Source organism: Notolabrus celidotus, chromosome 10 (assembly GCF_009762535.1).
Source record: "Notolabrus celidotus isolate fNotCel1 chromosome 10, fNotCel1.pri, whole genome shotgun sequence".
NCBI lineage: Eukaryota > Metazoa > Chordata > Actinopteri > Labriformes > Labridae > Notolabrus > Notolabrus celidotus.
This window is the reverse complement of record NC_048281.1, coordinates 20,484,528-20,503,849: the sequence shown is the minus strand read 5'-3', so window position 1 is coordinate 20,503,849 and position 19,322 is coordinate 20,484,528. Positions and strand designations below refer to the sequence as shown.

The 19,322-nt window shown below is 40.2% G+C and overlaps 1 protein-coding gene across 1 annotated transcript in view; it reads left to right on the top strand.

The window, feature by feature from the left end:
* map2 (microtubule-associated protein 2) overlaps window positions 1–19,322 on the top strand; it is a 106,545-nt gene that overhangs the window by 30,568 nt on the left and 56,655 nt on the right. Inside the window, exon 3 of the mRNA XM_034694030.1 lies at window positions 2,642–2,694. The gene's annotated coding sequence lies outside the window, so the exon portion shown is untranslated. The remainder of the gene's footprint in view (window positions 1–2,641; window positions 2,695–19,322) is intronic.

Below are 19,322 nucleotides of genomic sequence, written 5' to 3'. Positions count from 1 at the left end.
CCATCAAAAATAACACAATTAAAACAGATTCATTTGTAAGTAGAAATTTATCAAGTGTTAAATATTTTATTGAACAATCAATTCTTTCATTGAAGAACAAAAACATGAATGTTAAGTTAAATATCCGGTTGTTTAAGTCAGGATTATGCTAAAACATATTTTCCCCAACTATATTTAAGTTCCCTATGAAGAGCCAACCTTCAATTTAGTAAATTCCTGGTTTATTCACGTTTATTCCCATAAATTCCCGTTAATTCCCATGGAATGTCTCCAACTTCTAAAATTCCCGGAATTTTGCAACCCTATGAATAACTAGGGATGCACCGATCCATTCCTGGTATCAGATATCGGCTAGATCGGACTCAAAAAGCTAAATCGGATATCGGTGACAAGGGGCCGATATATAGTGCCGATCCATATTGCAGATCTATTCATCTCAGTTCTATGCGTTTCTGTGTTTACAACAGCCATGTGCGTCTCCTAGGTCATCAGCTGCAGTCGGTCTGTGCATTGTTGCCCGGTGGAGCATGATGGAGGATAACTACAGAGGCTCTGCAGTTTAGGTGCATACTTCTTTTGCTAACAACCCCGCCGGTAACTTGCAACATGTGCAGTGCTAATGTTTCGACAGATGGCAGTTGCGCTGAAAAATATAATGGAAGCCCAAAGAAAGAAGTTTACGTCAGCTGTAGCCTACTGCAAAGAAGGAAGAAACCTTCTATTAATGGATTCAAAGTGTGAAAAAACTGTCAAGTTATGGATTTAATTGTTCAGGATCCTTGAAATTAAGGGATTCCAGCCTCTAGTTTAGCACTTGGAACCCAGGTACAATTCACCATCAAGTCAGAAAAGCCTGAAGTTAGCAAAACATGATTCCATCCTCACATTAAGTAATAGAGATTGTTAAATCAACACCAGGATCGGATGGGCTAGTATCGGTATCGGCAGATACCAAAGCCCAGGTATCGATATCGGTATCGGGACCTAAAAAGTAGGATCGGTGCATCCCTATGAATAACACTTGAAACAGTCACAGAAACAGTCTTTCCAGGAAACTACGCACATGTTTGTGGACATAAAGCTATTACCAGTGATATAAAATGGCTAGCATGTTTTCTAACACACAAGAAGAAGCCAGAATACACTTCTCTGGTACTTGGTGTTTGACATCAAGGATTTGTTTATGGAATCAAGTTTCAGTTACCAATCCTTTCCATGGGTGTCTCTGCAAATTTTTGAGGCCAAGTTTAATGAATTAGCCCTGTAAAGAAGCACCTTCACACGTTTGCAATTTGCAACACAATGTCTATCAGCATCAGCCAGCCAAAGACTGAATAACAATGCCTCAGAATATACTGAATATTAAATGTAGTCAAGCGTTTGTTAATCTTGGAAAGCTGCTGCAGAAAGGTGGTCGGCATTAGCTTGTGGTGAACTCGAGTCAGCTTCAATTCATACTGAATTTTTCCAATTTTGCATTTATATGTTTTGTGCATGAAGCTGAGGCTTCACTGTTGGACTCACTGCAGAGGTATACAGGCCCAGACCACATGCTGTACTCATTCAGCCATTAAGCCAATGTGCAGTCACTACAACGAATATGAACATGGCTCTTGTTTTATTTCCATAACACTAAGAGGCTTTGGATAGAGGAATGTCAGGTGTCAGCTATTCTAGTTCTTCATTCTTACCCTCAGGATTAAGGAACAAACACATTACAGTCCAAGTAATTCATGGAAAATACTGTAGCATTAGAGCTGTATCCTGTTTAGCATTTGGACATGAATGATTTATGTCATCTCTGACAAGTTCAGCGCCAATCAATCCACCATGAACTTGATGCCCTCTTGCAGAGAAACCCCAGAAGCTTGCAGTGTCTCTGTGTATCAGTATGTTCACACTGTCGCTGCTGGATTGAAGCCAATCAGTGTGTCTACTCTTTTTCACAACTGTGTATCCGTTAAAAGGAGCTGCATGGTGTTGTTTACTCTTCCTCGTAATGTGTGAGTGTGTGTAGATGAGTGTAAGAGAGAGTGAAGGGAGTAGAGAAGGGGGGATGCGTCTGAGTCTTTGAGGCTGCTGATGGAGGACTGCTTCACATGTGGCAACAAGCACACAGTCAGTCAGTCAGTCAGTCAGTCAGTCAGTCACACACACACACACTAACACACACACACACACACACACACACTGATAAGCACTCCCTTTGTCGCTGTCACTTTCTCTCTTCCTCTCGTGTGTTCTCTGCTGTTCCCAGCTGGGTGATAACACAGGGCTTTCTTTAGATCCACTACTGATTGGAAAGCACTATCAGCCATACTCTCCCACCATCTTCTCACTACTCTCACCTCAGCCTCTACCCCTTCCCTTCCATCTGTCCATAAGATACACTGACAGTGTGTGTTTGTGTGTGTGTGTGTGTGTGTGTGTGTGTGTGTGTGTGTGTGTGTGTGTGTGTGTGTGTGTGTGTGTGTGTGTGTGTGTGTGTGTGTGTGTGTGTGTGTGATAAACACAGTGCCACCTGCCACTGCACTCCCAAAGTACTAGCAGCCAAATCTAATCTCTCTCTCCCCCTCTCTCTCTCTCTCTTTCTCTCCCCCTCACTACTGTTCCTTCCTCTTATCCTCCCTCACCCTTTCAGGTCTTGGATGTTATCCTTTCTTCTGAGCCGTGGACAACATCCCATCTAGCCAGGTAAGCGTCTAGATATCTCCCCCTCTCTTTTTTGTTTTGTCATTGCTCCCTGTGTCTCCTCCTTTCTCCTTCCCCCTCTCTCTCTCTCCTCACTGCATATGCCTTTGGGTGCTGCTGCAAAGATGCTGCGTCACTGTGGTGGTGTTGTGTAGACACAGTTGTAATTTCACTGTAGGAGAAAAAAACCCAGATGCTTTTGTCTGCTGTCTGTACTGTCTTCCTGTGTGTCTCTGTTGCCTGGTAATGCAGAGGAATGTGTATTTAGGTAAAACAACAGGCAATTACAGACGTGTGTGTGAGTGTCTGTGTGTGTGTGTGTGTGTGTGTGTGTGTGTGTGTGTGTGTGTGTGTGTGTGTGTGTGTGTGTGTGTTTGTATGTCTAGACTCTATGACAGTCATTTGGCGGTTTCGTTTTCACATGGCTCAGGTGCAGAGTGGATAGGGACATTTTATCTCTCACTGAGACACTAGATTCAGTCAGTTTGTCCAAATTCATTTCTGATGTCAGGTTTGGTCATCTCTGGGCGACTGAAAGTGAAAGGAGAAAAGTACATTTTATGCCTTTTAATTCCTTTAGATAAATGGCACAATCTGTCTGTCTTGATAAGTTATTACTGTGAGTAGTAAACTGTTACTTTTTAGCTTTTAAGGCTACCGTAACCTTACGATTCCTACTTCAGCTCTAACAATTTCCACAGTGGCAGGTGAGAGCACGAGTACTGTATTCTCAGAGAGAAGGTGTTGAGCCAAACGTTATTTAAGTGAACTGGAGCAGGGTGGTAAAAATAGCTGAAAGAAGAATAACTTAAAACACAATGGTAGATGGCATAGCTTAACAACTGGGTAAACACCTCCAAGATCCACTATCAAAGTAGACCAACATCAGACATTCATCATCAAATAAGTTGGACTTACTTTACCCCGTCATTGATGTGTGAAAGTTCTACTTCCGCTACAGATCTCTTAAATATCTAGATCCAACTTTACGGCACTATGAGGCCCATTGATGGGATTGGATCATCCATATTCAGTGGATGCTGCTGTCATCAACTATCTCTACTTGTCTAAGGACTTGGTCTGCTGGTTGTGTATGTGAGGCTATTGTGGTATTTGCTGATGTATTCAAACTTGTTTTAACTTATAGTACCCTGACTGTTCATGGGCTAACATAGCATATAAGGCTCTTAGCCTGCTTGGTTTTATCTCCATTTTTTATTACATAAGCCAATACAAACCAAAGGTTACCAACAAAATTAGTCAACTCTTGCAATTACTTGCAATGCATCAGTGTGCATCCTTCTGAAAAAAAAGTGTAAGGTACCAAGGCAAGACCATTATTTTCAAAGCAACTAGTCCCTGCACTTGTGTTCTAACTGCAAGTTTCAAGGCATTTTTTATATTGCTTGATATTTTGAGTTAGTGTAATTTGTGAATAAGGGTTCGGATGGTGTATTACTTTAATTGCTAGTATTTATGTAAAACTGAAACTATTAAAAATGGAGAGGGACGAAAGTTTGGAGCATACCTGTTGACCTGTTATGGACTAGTACTAGGAATACTAACTTTAATTTATGTGATTATCCTCAGCCTACAAGCCTCTGTCAATTTTCTCCTCTTTTCACCATGCAGTTCTGAAATGGGGAAGTTGCAGCGACTCTAAGCAACGAGAACACTAACTGAGAAGTCAAAAAACAGTCGATGTGATTAGCATTTCCATGCTAACATGGTTGAAGCGACATCTTGTCAATCCTTGCTGTTAGTACATTTTGGAAACTTTCTGCCCCTTTAGAAAACATGAATCACTTATTAACAAGTTAAAGGGATGGTTTTCTTTTGTAAACTGAAGTGAAGTGTTTTGAAGTAAGACGTACTTGTAAGAAATAAGTGCACTAGCTATAGGAAATGTTGGGCAGCTCTGCCCCTTTATTGGCGGAGTAACATGAATGTGTTGAGTCCAAGCGGCAACCTCCTGTCTCAAAATATGAATCCCATGCGGAAGTGTTATAAACTGCAATTCATGGAGAATCCGCTTAAGGCTGGCTGCAGAAACACAGGAAACCACATAGACACCAATTCAAAAAAGACGATATTTGCAGCATTAATAAACATGTTTACAGCCTGGTTAAAAAAACGGCTTGGCTCAATAAGCTAATTTCTTTATCAGCACACACTGTACAGGGGTGAATTTTTTTCTAACGCGACAGTTCAGAAGATATTAAGATTACGAGCTTTTGCCCAAATAAGGACATGACTGACTTGACTCCCGGACGGGAACACATAGTTGTTGGCTAGGAGGCTCAAATTCCGCCTCTTTACATCACACTATGCCTGGTTGAGTTCCACATTTCCAATATGGCTCCCGCCGACAATTAGCTTCAAAACAGCGCTCAGGAACAGATGGGTGAAGTCACGGATACTACATCCATATTTTATACAGTCTATGGTTGAGTCGTGAAACAGGATAATTTCCTCTGTATTACTTACACTTACATTGACATTGATATTTGAGTCTGACTTACTTAAAATTAGCTAAATCATGTGATACAAGTGGCCCTGTCTGTGCCGGCATTTAGCCTAGCTTACATGTTGGTGCTCCGCCTGCGTCTCAATACAGGTGCCACGCTGACTGGCATCTCTGGTGGGTAACACACTTACTATTTGCAAGTACCTCATACAACCTCATTTAAACTGAACTATCCCTTAAAAACCTTGCTAGATCATTGTGGTACGGTTTGTTTAAGAAAGCATGAGGGAGGGTCGTTCAAGAAAAAATCTAAACTGTAAACCAATGTAGGGAAGCTAAACAAGAGATCAATACTTTACAGTTTCATCATCAAAGGCTGAAAAGGGATATTGTCCTGTTCAGAGACCCATCAAATCCCCACAGGCATTCACTGCTCCACAACAGCATTGTCAATAAAGGAACATGACTTGGTGAGAAAAAACACTCATCGATGACGGCACATCAATGAAACCTCACTCAAACTGAGTTTACTCTTTAGAAGGAGCTAACTGGCTGCAGTGACAGTGTTCAGTGGCAACTATTTCTACATCATTGCCTCAGATATTCAAAACCGTCCATCAAGTATTGATTGTACAGCTTTGTGTATACTTTTGTGCCCCCTGTACCCTCTCATACACATTCACCAGCACTGACATTTAGCAGCTTTGCGCGGCACTGTTCGACAGTTTCCAACAACATGTACATTCAAATACGATCAGAGTGTCTGATTTAAAAGCATGTAAGCCTTCTCTTTGTCTTCCTGCCCCGCTGTCCTCATGAAGTAAAACGATGGTGGCATTTCCCAGCAGGTCTGTTTGACCTTCTGTTCTTTGTTTCGCCTTTCTTCTCTCCTTTCCTGCTCATCCCTGTATCTCACCGGTAGCTGAACCGTAAAAGCAGGTGATCCTGACCCAGGTACATTTCACTTGGTTTATATCTGTACTTTGTCAGATACTCCCATGACAAATGACACGGCCCTGTAGTTAGGGTGGATGGTTAGGTTAACAGAGTATCTGACCCGGACTCCTGATGTATCTTTTAACCACGTAAGTGATCGCTCTTTAACCTTCCATGTAGCTCTGTAAAGTCAGAGCCGCATCGTTTTTTCTGTTCATTGACTTTTTTCTTTCAAACCATTTTGAATTAGTTAGTACTAATGACATAAACACAGTAAACAGTGGTGCCATGCAGACTTCATGTTGGTGATGGTATGTGCTTGTAAATGACAGTGATGTGTTAAGCTGATGTAAGGTGCTCTTAAATGTGGAGTCTTTTATTGAAAGTGGCTTCAATCGTAGCTGTTGAGCTGACCTCATTTGATTTAACATAGCTATTCAGAGAAGTACTTTTTTTTAATATGGAGTCTATTTCTTATATAAGACTCTTTTTGAAGTTATGTAATTTCTGTATGGATACAAAATAAGAGCTCAGATGTGTCATTTCTTTTTCATTATTCTAATTTGGTGAAGATAAAAGCGTCAAGGGCTGTGTTCTATTATTCACTGCATGCATCAAATGCGTAAGCAGTGTGAGAAGTATAATCACATTCTGAACTGAACTCAAATATATCACATATTATACTAAGATAGAACTTAGTATAGGATAGTCATTGTGCTTTTTGTGTATAATATACACTACAAAGCCGCCATCATCTGTGTTGTTTCATTGTTAAATATTTGTAATACTATTTCAGAATATTGGTCACAATACTTGACCAATAAGAGAGTGTTTTTTTTATTTGGATGCAATCATAAACCTGTGTTGTACGACAGCACTTAGAGTAGATTGTAAGCGACATACTGATAGTAATGTTCATGTTGTCAGCCACTGCAGCAGTGATGTAATGGCTGAGTCTCCCCCCTCTCCTCAGGCTAGACTTTCATTCTCCTTTCTTCTCTCTCTCTCTCTCTGTTCTTGACCACTCTTCCTCTGCAACTCTTTGTGTCTCTTTGTCTCCTGTTTCTATTCTTAAATCAGTTGTCTTTCTGCCATTTTGTCTCCATTGTTCTTTTTGCTGTCAAGGTGCTCTAACTAGTCTGGAGCAGTACAGGCATGACTGTACTAGAAACAATAATAGTGATGGATGCAACATGTTTTTTGTTTTTTTTAAGATGCTAGAGAGCAACAATTTTTGACTGGAGGCCAAAGAAAATCTTTGTTTCTATCCTTTTTCTGACAGACTGGTCAGTAGGGATGCAACAATCCGATCCTGGTATCGGATATCAGCTAGACCGAACTCAAAAAGCTAGATTTGATGTCGGTGACAAGGGGCCGATATATAGTGCCGATCCATATGGCAGATCTATTCATCTCAGTTCTATGCTTTTCTGTGAAGATTAACTCACCAAACTGCTGGTACACATTTATAATCTCTTGAAAAATGATACTGTCAGTTTAAAAATGTTTACTTTGTTTTGGTTTACTAAGTCAGAAAAGCCTGAAGTTGCCAAACATGATTCTATCCTCACATTAAGGAATAGAGATTGTTAAATCAATACCGGGATCGGGTCAGCTGCTATCAGTATTGGCAGATACCACAGCCCAGGTATCGATATCGGTATCGGGACCTAAAAATTTGGATCGGTGCATCCCTACTGGTCAGTTTCTTGTAAAGTAAGCTGTTCAGTTAGGTGTAGGCATCCTGTCTTATAACTACTGCTCGGATTTAAGTAGCATGATGGAGCAAAACTGCACTAACCACTTGAGGCTGCCTCCAAAAACGAAAAAGTCACCATTTGACAAAGTATGAACCATCGACTGAATAAATAATGGATGCAGTATCCTTGACGTGATGTCAAGGATACTGCATCCATTATTTATTTATTATTATTTACCATCTGTTTCCATTGTTTTGAGGCCAATGGTCGACGGGAGCCATATTGGAAAAGCTGAAGTCAACCTAACTGCTGTCGAGCTAGTGTGGGGTAAATAGGCTGGCTTTGAGTCTCCTAGCCAACAGCTACAGTGTTCCCACTTGTCAATCAAGTCAGCTGTGCCTCTCATTGGAAGACTCGTAATCTCAATATCTTCGAAATTGCCGTGTTGGAAAAAAATTCACCCCCCCTACAATGTGTACCGATCGAGAAATGAGCTATCCAGACTACACTCGTCTTTTGTACCAGGCTGTAAACATGTTTACTTCTGCTGTAGAGATCAGCTTTTTTGAATGGGTGTGTATGTGGTGTCCGGTACTTCTGGAGCCAGCCTCAAGCGGACTCTCGAGAAACTGCAGTTTTTAGCACTTCCGCATTGTCTTTAGTTTTCGCAACCGGGGGTTGCCGCTTGGCATGAACATATACAACTTTAAAGCAGAAGAACGATCCTGGTACCAAAAATGCCTTCGATCTCTGTAGCCTCTTTCTCTACTCACAACAACTGTCCAGAGTATAATTATATTTTTTTAAGAACTCAGCTGTTTTTTTTAATTATTTTTAGCCTTGAAATTGATTGATGGGATTGCTTTGGGTGGATGCTGCTAGCTGTCACGCTTCACATTGTCAGTTTACCAGTCATTTTAACTTAACATCTGAGGAATATATGTGTTGTTGTGGAGGGGGGGGGCGGGTCTCCAACAATGCAGAAAGATTGAATCGTTCTGTGTTTTTTTTTTTGGCTGTCCAAGAAGTCTGGACTCAAGTTTTTTGTTGAGTGCAATTCTAGTTTGTTATTTTTACCTTGTGTGCTCATCCAGGTTTTTTTCATACACATTTATTTGCAGGCCAGAGTATAGGAGTCAGGATTGATGTTGGCTTTTCTCTAGAAAGGACACAGTGAATGGTATAGACTGGTTATTCTAAGGTGCATGCAGTGCTTACCCACAAAGATCTCACAGGGAGTTGGTGAGCTGAGCTGAGCGGTGGGTCTGATACGTTCCACAAGCTCTCTTGGTTTATTTAGTCTGATCGATAAACGGCTTTGGTCAGTGACCACCACAAACAGAATAGCACCCTGTGGGAAACACAAGCTCTAACTAGCTTATTCCCTAGTCAATCCTCTCCAGGAAAGTATCATACATTTACGGTAACTGAGCTCTAGAAAACAAGCGGCCAAATGCAAAACTTCAGGCTTTCTATATTCAGTCTCAAAACTCAACAGTGATGTCACAGTATCTACTTAAATTATTCATAAAGTTGAAGCAAACTGCTTACCAGGACATCAGAGGTACAGCAGAGTACATGCAGAGTGATACGCTGTGGGTTAGGGTTAGGTACGACTTTGAGTTCTTGAGATGGTTCTGCTCTCTAGCCATGAAAACTGTGAGGGGTGTAAATTTGGCAGTAGATAAAAGTAAGATATTAAAGACATTCTGTTTTCTTTAAGTCAGCATGAGTATATTAAAAAATATATAACTTTGGTGCCCATCAGCAAATCATGGTTTGTGGATTGCTCTTCAGAAGAGTTTGAAAGATGCTTCAATTGGATGTAAGTTGTGTCTACGCTGCAGTGTACAGTCACTGCAGTGGCATTAACAACAGTGGAACTGATCTAAATTTGATAATGACATAGTGTTGTAATGATATTTTAATGTACCAGCTTGTAAGTTCATCCAACTTGAGATTTAGATGAAACCACTGAAAGGAATCCTCATGTCTTTCACTTCAATACCAAGACACAGCCATAAGATGATTCACAAGGTACATCATCTTCATCATCTTTGAAAACACAGCTGACCAGACACAAACAACCTTTGTTCTACAAGTGTACAATAACAGATACACTTCTTTTTTCTTTGTTGTTGTTGTTGTTGTTGCCTCAAACTCAAACTCGGGCCTCTTTATGTCACACTATGCCTGGTGGAGTTCTGCATTTCCAATATGGCTGCCGCCGTTGATTGGCTTCAAAACAGCACTCAGGAACAGATAGGTAACGTCACGGATACTACAACCATTATTTATACAGTCTATGGTTCAAACTTATCCGACATGTGAAATGTGACATTCTCATCTGAAGCTGAGCATCAAGGCAAATACTTTTCTCTTTTTTAAATCCGTGTTTCACAATCATAGTATCACAATAGTAATCAAGTTCTTGATTTGCTTAATACATTTACTTCTGTCTCATTCTAAGTTTTCACGTATCAGCGTATAATCCCACTTCTGCATCTTTAAGACTTGGTCACACACAATAGCTCAGATTACAATGATAAATGTATTGTTTGAGTTAGATGTTATGAATTGTAGATAGGGTGATGAATGGGAATTATGTAATTTCTCATTACAGTTGCACTGAACAAGTTTGAAGGAGTAGATTTTCATGAAAAAGTTGCTTATAACTTTGGTATCTTCAAGTGGAATTTCATCACCATTGAAACACAGCATCTCATTCTGACGATACTTAAAATCAGCTCATGCACAGCTTTAACAGAATGACAGTTCTCTGAGGTCTTTGTCAGTTACAAAGGATTTCAGCCAGAAACCAAATACTGTACAAGAGATGTTTCTCTGTCATGTCTTACCACTTTTCTGCCAAAAATACCAAAAGGATGATCTCTTCTCTCTCCTGACTGTCACATTAAAAGGTTCTGACTACTTGGGTTCTCAATTCAACACAATATTCTCACAAAATCAACGTCAGGCTTGTGTGGCAATGTCATATAGTCTGGATATCATCCTCCTTTAATGATTGAGACTTAAAATTTGCTGCACTCACACACCCTCACACACAGGGGCACACTTGAAACATTCATTAGATCACAGTGCTCAATAACTCTGATGGGGAACAGGTGAATGAGGAAGGAGGTGATAAATGAGGAAGCTAATAGGGAAGAAAAATGGCTGTGTGAGTCCTAATCTCTGGGGATTTTCTGTTAAATTGCACAGATATTACAGATGGTGTATATCAATTAGGTTTAGTGTTACTGTCTGAAGGCTGTCACGTAGACAATGTAGGGAATAGCTTGTAAAAAAAACAAGCTACAACATATTGAACTGGTCCTCCCCCACATTCTTTGATTATATTGTGTAATCCTTTTTTTCCTTGCTCTGAGGTGACCCAAGTTATTTTTTGTCTCCCTCATCATTTATTTTACTCAACAACCGTCCAATTTCTTGACCACACTCCAGGAGAAAGAGCATTTTGTTTTTTGCCGCTCTCTCTCTTCCTAAAAGTGTCTATTATAAAAACCATGCTGCATTTCTTATTGAAGGGGGGTTCTCTCTGAGGTTTTATTGCAGCCTCAACACAGCTAGAGGTATATTCCTTTGCTCTCAGTGCACACCCCCATTAAAAATTAAAGCTTTATATAACTATCTGATCCTGAATCACACCTTCTAGTAACTCAGCTGAAAAATCTAAAACTTTCTTTTTACAAAAAGGCCTTGACAAATCAGCAAATATTTTTAACGCCTCACAGTCCTCCAGACAAGCTGCAAATCATGCTCTACCTTTCAATGCAGGAACATGACTGCTTGCTTGAAACACACACACATACACACACACACACACACACACACACACATCACCCCCTGCTGACAGTGTTAAATATGGGCTGACAGGTGGCTGTTGGATGTACACTCCCAGAAGGCAGAACAAAGCGCTCTTGCTGTGTTTCTGTGTGTGTGTGTGCTGAATTGGTGAAGTGCGATCTTTGTATGCTCGTGTGTGGAGGTACAGGGTTGCATAAGATATGAGCGAAAAAGACCTTCATGCTGGAGGAAGAGAAGGACAGCTGAGATGGATATTTCTAGATTTCTCCACATTTTACTCTCAAAGTGTGATCTTGTCTGTTCCAAAATCGGTAGTATACGCAGTATAGGTTCCTTGGGTTAATTATAATACCATACAAAATAGAGAATCACCCGGTGACTCACGATACGATACAATATGATTTTAGGTAATGTTTTTTGGGGGGCATTTTTGCCTGTATTTGATAGGATAGCTGAAGAGAGACATGAAATATGGGGAGTAGAGAGTGGGGGGGGACATGCAGTAAATGGTCGAGGCTGGAATCGACCTGCAACCTCTGCGACGAGGACTATAGCCTCTGTATATTAGGCACACGCTTAGACTGCTAATGGTGTCCCAATACAATATGATTTTGATTTGTAAATTGAATTTGTAAAACTTCTGAAATATGAGCACCAGTGCAAGTCTTGTGCATCATGTAGTTTGTCGTAGCAGGTAGGATTGTATCACCCACTCATCGATACAATGGACAGTTATTATCACGCCAAACGTGAACACACCTGCTAATCTCAGGTCAGTGCAACTCTCTCTGCAGACTAGAGTGCATCCTCCCTTATCAATATTTAGCCAGGGTGTATCAATACTTGTACCGCACATGTAAGGCAATATAGACGTTTCGCCATATAGATATTTTATTCCACCCCTAGTATAAAAGCTGCATTGCATGCTGCTGGTCCATTATTTCAAGTTGCATAAAAAATATTTAAATCACATATGGACATGCTATTTGACCAAGTATGCAATATACTGAATCATCACAAGGTCAGATAATCAGATGTTTCTTCATTGCAAGTGGAGTGCTACTGGATATTAAAGTTAGAGGTATGTTTAGGTATAGGAAGGTGAAATAACGGGCCTAATGAGTTGTTCATTGTAAGATATTCTTCCGCAGGTTTCTTATTGAGCATATAGTCTGTCAAAGTTGAAGTCTTTATATTTGCTGGTTTAGCAAATACAGCAACATAAGTAAGCAATAACAACTTGAGAAGCTAATTGTATGTCAGTGTTGCTCCACTGCCCTAAAGTGACCAAAATAGCTCAGCATTACTACAACATATAAGACCAGTTGAATATATAAGAATATGCAGACTCTAGAAAAAAGGTAGTTCATAATGTATATGAGCATACAGTTCAAATTTACACTATAATTCTGACTCATGACCTATTTTTGTCAAATGAAGTGCAGTTTGTTTATCCATCCATCCTGGCCAACCGGTCAGCATTATACTGCTTATTGTTTTGTGAGTTACAGGAGGGCTTAAACATACCTCAATATTCATGGGGTGAAAGGCTAGGTACACCTTTGACACTCAATAACAGGACTGACACATAAAGACAGACAACCGATCTCACTCACATTAACATCTACAGGTCTTTTGGTTCTCTCTAGACCTACAGAGAACGCATGCATGCTGGCCCATCCAGCCAGCTTTTTTCGAACCAGGAACCCTCTTGCTGTGAAGTGATAGTGTTATACAGCCCCACCGCACAGTTTGTGTTTAACAAAAGCAAATGGAATTCATGTGAGGTGAGATGTTGAGTCTTTCTCGTTCCCCTGGAGAGATACGGGGAATACACAGTTTCATTAGAACACAAGTGTTCAGGGAGGTAAATGTGTTTAATAGTGTTATTATGGAGATGTTAAACAGAAGAAAAAGATTCATGTGGCGCAGGGCATGACTCAGTATGAATAAGACATCAATCACTTCTTGGAAAGAGGATTGTTTGTTTGCAGAACGTAAACATGGAAAATATATTTGAACCCAGATAAGAGTAAGCTTTGCAGAACAGAGAACAACTTCTGTGAAATGTCTTCTTTAAAGACTGTAGTTGAGTGCTCAGTTGTTGTGTAACAGCATGATTCTCTACCTGTTGCTGTTGGATAAGAAATTGAATGCTTTCTTTTTTTCCACAGCAACAGAAAGACATGACTGGGTGAGTCACTCTGGTGAAGGTTATGTAATTACCAAAACATTTTCACCTGTTGCACAAAAGCAAAGTAAACAGGACTTTACTGAGGGTCACAGCAAATGGAAATATACTGATTCCAGCATTTAACAAGAAAGAGTCTGTATACAGGACTTCCGCTTTGTGCAACTTTATGTCAAAGGTTTTACTGCTTGTGCATTGAAGGTACATTAAACTACATTTGTAAGACATAGAGTATTAATCAGTAGAACAGTTCAGTAAAAGGCTGCATTATATACATCAGGGCTATTCGATTAAATATTTGGTTGGGACGGATTTTCAGACTAAGGACATGAGCTGGGACGGACATTTTTAACAGACAGTGAGCAAAGTTAACCACTTAAAAGAAAAACAAATAGATAAGATAACAAACACACTAGATGTTTATTAATGTATTGCCACATCCAAAAGGGCACAAACACAATAAAAGAGCAGCACTTAAACTAAACCTATGCTGAAATACTGCTTCTTTAAGTTTTACATTACAGTGGCTTTCGGGCCACTCAAGGGTTGCTTTCAGGCCTCATGTGGCCCATGGGCCACTAATGGCCCTTTTCCACGACTCTACTCGGTTTGTGTTGCGTTTCCACAGGCGCGGTACTCCGTGTCAGATTCCAGTTTTTCGTACCTGCTCTGCACTACTAATACTAAAAGGTGATGTCAACGGACTGATTCCCAGAGTAGAGCAGGACAGTGCGGGTCAACTGTAGCTGGAAGACACGATCTGCCACTGTGGACAACAGTGGAGAACAGTCTAGCTAAGTGCATAGTGCTTCCTAAAGAGCTGGGCCTTTAGCTGTCTTTTGAAAGTAGAGAGGGACTCTGCAGATCGAATGGAGTTGGCCAATTCATTCCACCATTTAGGGGCAACAGAAGAGAAGAGTCGAGCTAGTGATTTTGAGGCCTTATGTGCTGGAAGCACTAGGCGCTTTTCAGAGGCTGAGCGTAGCGGGCGAGAAGGGCAGTAGACCTGGATGAGGGGTTCCAGGTAAACTGGAGCGGTTTTGGTTACTGCTTTGTAAGTCATGATTAGAGTTTTGTATCTGATGCGAGCTGCAACTGGAAGCCAGTGTAGCGAAATAAGCAGGGGAGTGACATGAGCTGTCTTAGGCTGGTTGAAGACCAGATGTGATGCTGCGTTCTGGATCATTTGCAGAGGTTTGACTGTGCATGCAGGGAGGCCTGCCAGTAGAGTCCAGTCGAGTAGAGCCGAGTCAAGATGAGTCGAGTCGAGTAGGGCTGGAACTGTGTAGTGGAAAATAGCCATAATTGAGTAGGGCTGATATACAGTATGTGGTTGTACTTGTGGTTCTATTAGTGAATGTTTTTAAACACCAAGAACTTGAGTCTCTTGAGTGTTTTGCTGTATAGTTTTCATATTTGATATCCACTTTATTCAAGTGAACACTGACATTTGTTGGTTTGCCGTAGATCTCTTATGTGGTTTAGGAAACAGGAAAAAAAGTCGTGTTGACCCATTTTCTGGTTGATGGTTGAATTGAAACTCCACATAATCTTTAGCAGCTGAACATCTCCTCAAGGTGATCTGAGCAAAAGTGAAAAGGGATATGCTGGTGGTGTAAACACAGTGTAATTGACATCCTTAACAAAGTGGTGAGTGTGGCTGCCAGAGACCGGTCTCTCCAGTCCTGTGTCTGGTTTCTGTCTGCTGCTGTGTCCCCACTCTTCTGACAGCATCCACCACAGGTTCTTTTCTTTTTATTTCCCTTTCTCTTAATCATGAGTCATTTCCCTTCAAGGGATTTCATTTGCATTTTTATTGGAAACTCTTGACCATACATAATTGAAGTTAGATGAGTTGATCATGTGGGGCAGTAAGGTTCAGCTCACAGAGAGCTATAACAGAATCTCTTCATACAGATTTGTTGGCAATATGGCGATACGGTTATCACAGGGGATCCATTTCATGACTCCTTTCACTGCCACATATGTTTATACTGGTATTAAGATGATGTACTATCATTTTCACAAAAAGACTTCTCCTCCTTTGAGACAGGGTCCTGAAAGTGTAAATTCACTATACAGTAGATCAGCGTAAAGTCTCATGATGAGGTGCACAGATGTGCTTTCTGCCTGAGGTTTTTTTTCTAGGTTTATGGTTTTGTGAACCAAACTGCATATTGAAATGGAGAACATACCAGTCTGTTCAAGGTCCCTGTCTGATGTATGACTCACTTGTGACCCTCGGCTGTTGTTTGATGGAAGAAAAGAGCAGAAATGTTGTTGTTTTTATCAAACAGGAGAAACATCATTGGTTTCTAAGCTCTGAGGCTTTGGCTCGCATAACCACTGGCTGTCAATTACTTCAAAACTACTCAGTGTGAAAAACACACAAAGGACTAAGTAAAGACAGATCACATGTTATTCTGTCCCTTGTGGCACACCGTAGTTAAGCCGCTGCAGTAACTTCCTCTCTCCTGCTGCTGCGGTATAAAATAAAATCTCTGTGGAAAACTGTGGCACTGACTGATGAAGGGTTGGCCAGGCGTGGAAAACATTAGGGGCTTACCCCAAACCTAATAGGGTTACTTCCAATAATCACATCTACTTTAACTTCTTTTATAAAATAATTTTAAAAAGGTTACATTTTTGTCGATTTCTAACGTTAACATTAAAAATGTAACTCGACAGAGTGTCAACATTTAAATCTGATGAACTGAACTCTTTAAGGACTCAAAATGAAGATGATTGTCCAAAGTCAAAGCATCAACAAAAATAATTTTCAAAGCCACAGAAACTACTTGCTGAAACACAATAGCTGATTTGAATATGAGTAATGCCTCTGACATGGCAAACAGCCAATCATGTTTAAGAATTTCAGGATGGCCACAGGGGTGGCCAATCAGTTTTCAGAAGTGGCCATGGCCACTCCTGGCCACCCCCTGGCTCCGCCACTGTTGAACAACACATTTCACTTTAAGAAAAACTCCTGGTCCGCTCAGTTGATGAGTCAAATGTTATATGCTCTTTGTGTTAAACTGAATTTAAAAAAAAACAATACTACAAGTCTGACCTTCCACTAATGAGCTAAGCATACAGGTGCAACTAATCAGACTGATGTAAACAAATAACCACATCACAAAAGCCAGCAGTGCACTATTATAGTGTGTGAATTGCTGCAGACATACCAATGAAACTAAGTTATAGAACGTGCTGCCCATTTTACGTGCACTCCTGCATATTTCGTCATGTATAACAGTGTTATCTTTTAAAGATAAAATGAAAATCATCATGCTTTTCAAATAATAAAGTCATGCTTTCAGACCACACTGGTGGAGCAGGGCAGCATTTTTATCAATGATAAATCTAAAAGCCAGAATCATAAAGTACATTTCATTACATTCATTTGATTCCCCGATCAAGACACTGGTAAGAATTGATTTACATCGTTAATATGGACTTTAAGACATTTTTAAATGGAAAATAATGGAATTTTAAATTTAAATGAAAATGCCACTCATTGCAATTAATTGTCCAAATTCAGTGATTCATTTTTGAAATTTAACATTTTTTAAAAGTTAATCAGTTCATTCAGCATTGGTAAAAAAAAAAAGTCTGGCCTTTATTCAAAGCATTATTTTGTTATGATTATGTGACACTTTTTTACTCAAAATGTGCCACCACACTGCTGGTACTGCGAAAAAGAAGTTAAGTCCAGTTTGTTCCATGTGTTGAATATTTTTTTCAGAATTTCTGGGAAGTGAGTTTGTCTTATTTCTTTTTTTAAACTTAAAATTATTCAGAGTAAGCCAACATAGACTTTGCTGGAGATCAAATCTGTCACAAAGCTATCTTTTTTCTAACTTCCCCCCTCCAGATTTCCTAAGAAATAATTTTAAGGATGTCCTCTTACTGACTGTAAGAAAGGAAAAAGCTTGATGTCCTGGTTTAAGAGTTGTGCAAACCTCATGTCTGCCTGTTAAACTGAAGATGAAGCTGGCATGTGAGTTACTTAGCCAAAGGACTTGTGAGTATGAGCAGCTTGCCTTGATTTGTCCAGAGTGTTTTAGGGGATCAAACCAAGATGTGGACAGTACAAAAAACTTTAAAAGTTTTTGTATCCAGATCGTTTTTCCCCTATTACTTGAAAAATCTTCTTTCTGAGCGGATCAGCTGCTGGATTTAAGGATGACAGCTGGTTAGTTTGGGGTTTGCATATGAGCCAACGCAGTCACTCACATTCGCTATTCTCCTGTGTAAAGCCAACACCTGAAGTAACACCGAGGACAATCCTCCACGGCTAACAAAAGGAATCAGGAAGCTTCAAACCCCCAAAATCTTAGACCTTCTGTGTCTGTATTCACGTGGAGAATCTGTCAAGATGACAAAATAAGCAAAAATCAGACTCAGTTTGAGGTTTAAAAACTTTTCAGAAATCGAACTGTTTGCTATCACAGAATTAGTGAAATCATTGATCGCTGACTTTTTGATTCCTTTAAAATCTCTGAGGTAAAATGACGTATAGCATCATTTGGCAAAAGAGAACACAAAGTGAAAAGCTTGTAAACAGTCGTCCACTGTTCTGCACCAGTTTTACACACTTACTGTTAAAATGCCTCAAAGTAATTTACTTAAAAGCTCTGTCTTGGTATTCGATGTGTATGGCTCTTATTGTCTTGCATATTGGCAAGCTAGGTGACACTTTCATCTATTACGCACTCCGATTATTTCAAGAGAAGAATAATGTTCTGATGCACTTTCAGCCATCACTACTGCTTAAGGGGAAATTCATGTCTGAATGCTGATTTGTGCAACTCTGACCTCAAGAAAGTTTCAAAATGAGTATTAAAACCCCCAGAACTGTTCATGGCCTCCAGGTCTTCACTCAATTTGTGCCTCAAGCATAAACTGTATAAAATATGGACATGGTATCCGTGATGTCACCCATCTGTTTCTGTAGAGCTGTTTTGAGGCCAATCGTCGGTGGCAGCCATATTGCTGCTGTCGTGTGACGTAAAGAGGCGGAGTTTGAGCCTCCTAGCCAACAGCTACAGTGTTCCCGCCTGTCAATCAAGTAAGCTGTGCCTCTCATTGGAAGACTCGTAATCTCAATGTCTTCGAAATTGCCGCGAGTGTCCTCACAGTGTGAGCCGATCGAGAAATGAGCTATCCAGTCTACACTCGTCTTTTGTACCAGGCTGTAAACATGTTTATTTCTGCTGTAAAGATCGGCTTTTTGCATGTGTATGTGGTTTCCGGTACTTCCGGAGCCAGCCTCAAGCGGATCCATGACGAACTGCAGTTTTTAGCACTTCTACATTGGACTCATATTTTTAGACTGGAGATTGCTGCTTGGCCTCAGGTTGTTAATAACTCTTGTGAACTCAATAAATTAATAATAAAAAAAGAAAAGACAAGAAACAGATGAAAAAAAAAAAAAACTCTTGTGAGCTCAGTACCCATAAAAGAATACTTTTTGAATATGAGTATGATATTGGTCATAAAATGTGTT